We start from the raw sequence: 8851 nt of genomic DNA on the forward strand, positions 1-8851 counted from the left end.
AAAAAAAAAACCTGAATAGTGATATGTGTCATTGTTGTGTTTTATAAGAAGATAAAGAGAGGAGATGTTTAATGGAAGTGCGGAAAGGTGTGGGGGGAGGGGGTGCCTCTGTGGCCCCATGCTGAGGCATCTCTTTCTTCCTGAGGTACCAACCACACAATGGCAGAAAGAGAATGGCAGAAAGAGAGAGAGAGAGAGAGAGAGAGAGAGAGAGAGAGAGAGAGGAGGGGGAATAGAGGAGTAGAGGCCAGCCATGAACATGTGGAGAGAGAAGGGGGAGGGCAATGGGGAGAGAGGGGGAAGAGGGTAAAAGGTAAGAACAAGAGAGAAGAGGAGAGCAAAATAGCGAGGAGGGGGAGAGCAGACTCACCCTTTTATAGTGAGTCAGGTACACCTGGCTGTTGCCCGGTAACTGTGGGGCGGAGCCTAGACTAAACGCCAACAGCCATGACTTCAGTGTTTCCTTGGTTCTGGGACACAGATCAGGGCCTTTCACATACCAGGTAAGCATTCAACCACAGAGAGCTATCTATCCATCCATCTTGTATATATGTATGTATGAGTGTGTGCGCTCTCTCTCTCTCTCTCTCTCTCTCTCTCTCTCTCTCTCTCATGTATCTATCTATCTATCTATCTATCTATCTATCTATCTGAGTTTTTATGCTGGATATTAAACACAGGACCTGATTCATGCTAAGTATTTGGTTTACCAGAAACTACACCCCAACCCCAGTTATTTTATCAAATTGGTCTCAACATTCTTTAATTTGAATCTCTCAAACTCTTGTCCAATAGCAATAGTCTCCTTCTTTCTCCTCATCTTCCTCCTCCTCCCAGACACCTCCAGGGTCTCACAGTCTCTATACAGTCATGGCCTCAAACTCAGAGACCCACCTGCCTCTACTTCCTCCTTGCTGGGATTAAAGGTATGCACAACCATGTCTCACAAAAGCATATTCTTGCCAAATGAGGAGAAAGCATGAATGAAAAAGATAGTATGAACAAACAAAATGCTCTTGGACATACTGATTGGTGACAATGGAGACCCCCGTGTCATCATTGGTCCCCTTCCCCCATGCTGTGCCTATAGCTGAGATAGTATCAGAAACGCTTCGAGCCAGTTACAACTAAGTATTAATGACACAGGCCAGTCAGAGTCTGTGACACTTTTCCACCCTTCCTAGGCTGTCTATTTGGTTCCTGGGGTCATGAACTCTGTGCTGGTACTTGTGTCATTCCAGAAGTGCACATCTGCTGCTGCTGTGATCTACACTGTACAACAGCAGTAAGCTAACATGGAACATCCCCACCAGGGATCAGCAGACATCCTGGAGGAGAGGGCAGAAATAAATGCCACAGAAAGGGGGGGTGCGTGGCAGCAGGTTGTCCTTTAGCTTAGTACTGCCACACTGCAGCAAGACAAGCTTCCTATAGCACAGTGTTTACCAAGACCAGAAGGATCCCTAATTAGGGCAAGGACAGAGAACACAGAAAACACATTACTTTTATCAAATCTAGTTTTGTCTCTGTTAACTGAACCTACGGCCCCGTTTGTTTTGACACTAGGTGGTGCACTGAGTTAAATTTGCGTGGATTCTGTACTAGATTTAAAATCATAAGCTAGGACCCTGGTGGGTGAGACCGGTTAATTCGGATAACACAACCTTCTGTAATCACCCATCACTGCATCAGATCCCCAAATGAGCCAGTTTCCCCAGTAACCTGGGCTTGTGTGAGTCAGCTCTGATCTCCCAGCACCATGCCGGATGTGCCGGACATTTCTCTGGGAAAGTTACACAGCAGATGTTGCCTCATTTATTTCCCTGGCCAGTTGGAGCCAGCCATATTGTCTGGTGCTCCCATTTCCTCATAGTACATAAAATTATACATGATCAAACAGACTGGCCGCGAGGAACCAAAGCTGGCTGGCTGGGTTAGCTTGTCCTGCACCATCTGTCATTTGGGCTTCACTGTGTTGCTTGGGATGATCTTGAATCCCTGGGCTTAAGTGATCCACATGCTTTTGACTCCCAAGTAGCTGGACTATAAGAGAGTAAGGCTACATCTAGCTGAACAAAGTCTTTCGACCTCAGACTAACTCTAGGGTTTTCCAAAGGCTCCCTTGGAAAATCTCAATAGATTCGTTTTCTTTCCTCATTGTTAAATTATTTAGGTTCATTTGACAAGTTTCACAGGAAGGATTGTCAAATGAATGATGTTGACCTTTCTTTATGTATTTTATGTGTGTGTTATTTGGTAGAAATTTTACAAAGATTCTACAAACCTCATAAATATCTAATGTCTGAGTTTAGTGTTGGTAATGATAGCTGTAATAATCTTACAACACCATGCCAATAAGTTATTGTTTCTTACAACATAGAAATAGACAGGCTCCCTTGTGAACCCACTGTGACAGACTCACCTCAGGTCCCTAACCATGGTTGTTTTAAGTCTTTTGTCACCTGCACACAGTGAATGTGTTTTGTGGTTATTTGTTCCTGAAAGCTTCTGCAAGTACCTACAACTTCAAAGTGTTTCCTTTTTAAGTGATTCTGGAAAAGTTTCTGAAAAGGACAGACTTCGAGGACTCTAAGGACCAGATCTTTGGGCTATATAAGAATTTCTAAAACCCGAGTGGAGGAAAGATTGATGCAGAAAACCAGGAGCAAAGAACGAGAACTGCCTGCAGTAGAAAGGATGATGATGTCCGTGCCTTTTGTTTGAAGTGTCACTGACACATGTCCTGTTTTCTAGATGTAATGAAATCTTCTCTCTAGTATGCCAGGATGCCTGAGACTGAGCAGATGATTGATGATGATGAGGATGATGAGGATGATGATGATGATGTTTCTTTAAAGAAAGGGTTTCTCTGTTGTAAACCCTGGCTGTCCTGGAACTTGCTCTGTACACCAAGCTGACCTAAAATTCATTCTTCTGCCTCTTTCTGTCTCCCAAGTGCTTGAACTAAAGGCTTGGGCCACAGCAACAGGTTCAAGGCTGAGTAAATTATAAACAACAGAAACTTATGCGGCTCACTCTTCTAGAGGCTGAAAAGTCCAACATCGATGGGCTGCCATGGTGACAGCCTCCTCCAAATCAGGGTTCTTTAAGAGAAACAGAAAAGTCTCAAGAGAGGGGTTTACTGTGTGAATTGGCTAACATGATCATGTGGTGGTGAGAAGTCTCACAAAAGGTTATCTGCAAACTAGAGAAGCAGAGAAGTGACTGGCTTGGCTGAGTCCAAGACTGCAAGCCTCAGACTCAGGGAAGTTGCTGGGACAAAAGCTGGCTTAAGCCAGAGTCCTAAAGTCAAAGCAGCCTGGAATTCTGATGCCCAAGGGCAAGAGGTGAAGGGTCTTTGCTCCAGGAGGGAGGGGAGAATGACTCTCTTTACCTCTGTCTTTCTGCTTTTTCTCAGAGGTCCCTCCAGACTGAATATAGTCCACACCTTACAAGGGAAGATCTTCACTGAATTTGCTGTCCTACATACTTTTCAATTCTGGAAACATTGTCACAGACACATCCATAAACCATGATTCACCAGCCATCTAAGCAGCTGTTAATCCAGGTGAGTTGATATCTAAAATGTAACCGCATGGCGAGCATGGCATGTCATACCACGGGCGGTGGGCGGATGAGCATCAGAGGCTCTGATCATCCCTCTCTCCTGTGATAACTCACTTTTAGATGATGACATTATAGCATCTACAAGGTTACCGCTTCTGTAAACTAATTACTTCTCAGAGATCCTAACTCTTGGGGTTGGGGAGATGTCTCAGCTGGTAAAGTGCCTGGTACATCCTTTGTGGTGCCAGCATCCCCCCACACAAGAGAAGGCCAGGTGCAGCAGCACTTGTCTGTAAAGCCAGCACTGAGGAGGCAGAGGTACCTGGGGCCCTGAAGATCACTGGCTGCCCAGCCAGTCCAGATGAATCAGTAAATTCCAGGTTCAGTGAGAGACTCAGTTTAGAAAATGAGGTGGAAAGTAACTGAAGAAGATACCAGATACCAACTTCTGATGCTCACATACACATATACTGGAAGAAATATGGAGACAAAATGTGGAGCAGAGACTGAAGGAAAGGCCATCCAGAGACTGCCCCAGCTGGGGAACCATCCCATATACAGTCACCAAACCAGACACTATTGCGAATGCCAAGAAGTGCTTGCTGACAGGAGCCTAATATAGCTGTCTCCTGAGAGGCTCTGCCAGAGCCTGACAACTACAGAGGGGATGCTTGCAGCCAACCACTGAACTGAGCACTGGGACCCCAATGGAGGAGTTAGAGAAAAGACTGAAGGAGCTGAAGGGGTTTGCAACTCCATAGGAAGAACAACGATATCAATCAACAAGACCATCCTGCCCCAAGCAGGAACTAAACCACCAACCAAAGAGTACACATGGAGGGTCCCAGAGCTCCAGGCATACATGTAGCAGAGGATGGCCTTGTCAGACATCAATTTAGAATTTTTTTTATTTAAGTCTCTGAGTGTTTTGCTTGCCTGTATGCATTTTAACTGCTTATGTATTTGTTCCCTGTAGGGATAAGAAGTTACCTGGAAATGCATTAAATGGTTATAATTCACCAATAGGTGTGCTGGGAACAAAACCAAATTCCTCTGCAAGACTTCTAAGTGCTCCAATTGCTGAGCTACCTCCAAAACCCCATGACTTCAGCTTTTAAAATTAATAAATATATGTTTGATTTTACTTAAAGTCGTTATTACATATTACTTCTTTCAGTAATGCAGAGTAAAATTACTTTCTTTCTCAAAATTGTTAATGTAGAAAAGCACTGTTAGTTTTCGTCAGTTTAACAATAAATCATAAGATTTACTCCCTCCCCCTCAAAACAAAAACAAACAAAGGCTTTGGGTCCTTGGGACTGGAGAGATGGCTTAGCAGTTAAGAGCACTTACTGCTGTTACAGAGGCCTAGAGTTCAGTTCCCAGCACCCAAGTTGGATGACTTACAATTTCCTCCGACTCCAGCTCTCAAAGATCCAGTGCCTTCTTCTACCTTTCATGAATATAGCCTTTACCTGCACAAACTCGTATTCAGACACATACAATTAAAAAAAAAAAAAAAGGCTGGAGAGATGGCTCAGCAATTAAAAGCATTATCTGCTCTTCCAGAGGACCTGGGTTTGATTTCCAGGACCGACATGCCAGGTTCTAAATGCCTGTAACTCCAGTTCTGGGGGATCTGATGCCTTCTTGTGGCCTCTGCAGGTACCAGGCATGTACCTACATATAAGGAAAACACTTATATGTGCAATAGAATAATAGTTTTAAAAAAGTTTTATTAAAAAGTACATTTTCTTCACACAGTCTAGGCAAGTGCTCTACTGCCAATCTACAGCCTTTGCTCAAGTCACTCATTCTCAAATATTCCATAGCACATGTGCCCTACAGACCCGAGTGAAACAGGGTTCGAGTTCAAGATTAGTTATAAGCAAGATGCAATCAACTGCATTACATTTTAACTAGAAGGAGGAAATTAAGCCAGCCCAATCCATCAAAATGCTTAGATAATTTACAGTCCTGAGAACACAGAGCTGCCTTGTAACATCTCCAATACAAACATTTTGCAAGAAGGAAGTAACTCTCTTCTGTTTACTCGGCTTCCTAGTCCAGAAGGAAGTAATCTGAAGGCGGTTGGAGTCTTATCTTTGTGACAAAAATTCAGTCCTCAAATATTTTGTCATAGGTATTCTTATCCAAAAAGATCTTAAGCAAGCTTAAAAAAAATTCTCCGTACATTACTAAATTTAATAATCTACCAGTTTTTTTTTTTTAAAAACCCTAGTTTTCTCATGAATCAAAATTTCAGCATTAATTTATTATTGAAATACAGGTAGAATTTATTTTGATGGGGGAGGGATTGTCTCCTGTGTGTGTGTGTGTGTGTGTGTGTGTGTGTGTGTGTGTGACACATGTATTCATGCATGACTGGGGTTCCTGTGGACAGTTTCTGTAGTGACAAAATATTGCTAGACATAAGAGGGGGGAAGTAGAGAAAGGGGAGCCAGAGAAGCAAAGAAAAAACCAAGGAGAGAGAAAAGCACAACCCTCAACAGATACTTCCTAATGCTGTGACCCTTTAATATAGGTCCCCATGTAGTGGTGACCCCCAACCATAAAATCATTTTGTGGCTACTTCACTACTGTTGCTACTGTTCTGAACCGTAATGTAGATATCTGACATGTGACCCAAAAGCAGGTCTTGACACACAGGCCGAAAACTGCCGCTTTACACTGTTACCATCACAGCCCAGGGCAGAGGAACTGAGCTGGTCCTCACCCTGAGTGAAGGAGCTGAGATCCATCAGACAGGCTGATCTGAACTATGTTCAAGTTATCAGAAGATGAATCATTTTTCGAGCATCCCTTCCTAGTTTGCGTCTATTAAAACTGAGCAGCATCTGGATGCTGTAGCTTACATCTACAATCCCAGCACTTGGGATGCTAAGGCACTGCCAAGGGTTTGAAGCCAGACTGGACTACAAAAGGCCTTCAAGGCCAACCTGGGCTATAAAGTGAGACCTTGTCTCAAAACAAAAGAACAGTTCCCTACTTTCAAAATATGCTAACTGCCTTAAATTGCTTGACCTGACAGTGGCAGAATTAAGTGCCATATTTGCTAGTAAGCTTCCACAGACAGGACTTGCTCCTCCCCCTCCCTGCCCCCCTTAGTTAAGCACAGGAAACATGAGATTTAACTCCAGGGTAAAATTCTCTAGTCCCAACTTTGACCACTGGGCTATCTTTTAGTTATTATGTTTCTTATTGTCTCTGACTTTCTGTCATCTTTGATACAATACTTCTATTTGCAAAGTTATCCCAGTGGTGTAACTTAGCCTACGCTCAGCAATGTCTTTCTGAATATTTACCCAGGAATACAGGTTAGAAATATTTTGACCAGATGATAGTAAGGGGGTACCCAGACTCTTATCAGATCAGGATCTAATGCTCCCCACAATCAGGGGGCAGCTGATACCAGCCAAAGCTGGGCCCATGAACGGATGGTGGGAAGAAGGCTGAAGGCGACCACATCCTACTGCAATGATAAGGAACTACAAAAGAAGATTTCTGATGTACAGATCAGGAACTGGGTTTTGTCCCAATGATTCATTAGTTGTTATGACTTAGGGTAATTTTCTCATTTAGAAAAATATGTGTAGCCAGGCAGTGGTGGTGCACGGCTTTAATCCCAGCACTTGGGAGGCAGAGGCAGGTGGATTTCTAAGTTCGGGGCCAGCCTGGTCTACAGAGTGAGTTCCAGGACAGCCAGGGCTACATAGAGAAACCCTGTCTCAAAAACCTTAAAAAAAAAAAAAAAAAAAAAAAAAGAAAGAAAGAAAGAAAGAAAAGAAAAATATGTGTAATAACTGTAATACAAACTGTCAGTCATAAAGTAGGGACTTTATATATGTTTGTTGAACCTTAATTTCTTAATCTGACCAACTGGTTTAATATTAAGATGAACCAAAACTGCTCCCAGAAACCCACAACATAAACATTAGGATGAACTAGGAAGTTAAGGAAAAGAAGGGCCTAGACCTTCTATGTCCTTAGGTTATAAGATTAATTATTGTAAATGTTGGTGCTTATCAAATTTATTTATAGTGTCTACACAATATAATTTAAAAGGCTAAAAATTTTGGGATCTGGAAAAACACTGAAGCAAAGCAAATGGCTACAAGTGTGGAGCAAGGCTTTGAAAACAAAGGTAGGGACTAGAGACGGGTGGGAGAGGGTTTAGCAAACACTGAGAAAAGGAGCCAAACCCAGGGGTTGAGGAGTTAGCTCAGTGCGAGGTACCTTTCCAGCAAGCCAAAAAACCTGGGGTTCAGTCACCAGAATGGGGTTGGGGTGGGGCAGAGACTGATGGACAAGAAGAGTTAAACAAGTGAACAGAGGCAGGTAACAATGAAAGAAAAACTGGATGTCTGTAGAAGATATTACCACAGATCACATTCAACTCATGATTCTGGACATGATTCCAGGGAAAGACTGAGCACTGAACCAGAAGCAGATGTACTCGATGTGGCTACTGGGCACACTCAGGCTCAGAAGGAAACAGGAGCAGAGTTTATTGATTTACTGTCCCACTAAGTTGCAAGGGCAAGTGAGGATCACATGAGACCCAGTTAAAGAAAATTTAAAAGCGTTGTAAGTTAGATACCCACACCAACCAAAACAGAACAAAGCATGAGCTCTGATGTCATTGCTCCTTTATAATCCAGGGCGGACAGAATTAGAAAATAACAGCAAAACCCCACTGCACTGACTTCTCTGAATTCACTGTACTGGTGCATGGAGGGTCTAAGTATGCAAATGCAGCAAGTCTGATCCAGTTAGAACCACTTGGGAGTTACAGATTCTTACGTTAGTTTTTATCTAAAAATAAAGATCACAATCTGTAGTATAAAAAAAAATGGAGACATTAAACAAGGCAAAGTCAGAATGGATCAGCTTTGGTTATTAGATGATATTCTACCTGCTTGGATTGCTCAGTAATAAAATTGAAAGTAAAAAAATGTCTGACTTTTCCAGAAAGTAAATGTTCACGTCATATCCACTTGCTATTGCATTTGTGAGTTGGTAAAATGTAAATAAAAATTCACCATATTCAAGATATAGCAAAGGAGTACAGATGCTAACAGACTTAGGGATGCACTGAAAGCTTATTTCACTCCAATTTATACACTTTAATAAATCTCCAGACAACCTTCCCTCTTCCCCTCTCCCTGCTCATCCCTACATCCTATAAAAGGTAAGTCTCTGCACACCACCCACGAGGACTGGGAAATTTACAGTAAAAAACGATGGAGGAAAGCAAAGAGAG

At 42.7% G+C, this 8851-nt stretch overlaps 1 long non-coding RNA gene across 1 annotated transcript; it reads left to right on the top strand.

The window, feature by feature from the left end:
* Nucleotides 1–426: 426 nt before the first annotated feature.
* On the top strand, nt 427–4679 carry LOC143441903 (uncharacterized). Its single transcript, XR_013109656.1, has 3 exons — nt 427–503; nt 3419–3568; nt 4544–4679. It is a non-coding gene; the product is annotated as an uncharacterized LOC143441903 (long non-coding RNA).
* Nucleotides 4680–8851: the final 4172 nt, after the last annotated feature.

Source organism: Arvicanthis niloticus, chromosome 4 (assembly GCF_011762505.2).
Source record: "Arvicanthis niloticus isolate mArvNil1 chromosome 4, mArvNil1.pat.X, whole genome shotgun sequence".
NCBI classification, from domain to species: Eukaryota; Metazoa; Chordata; class Mammalia; order Rodentia; family Muridae; genus Arvicanthis; species Arvicanthis niloticus.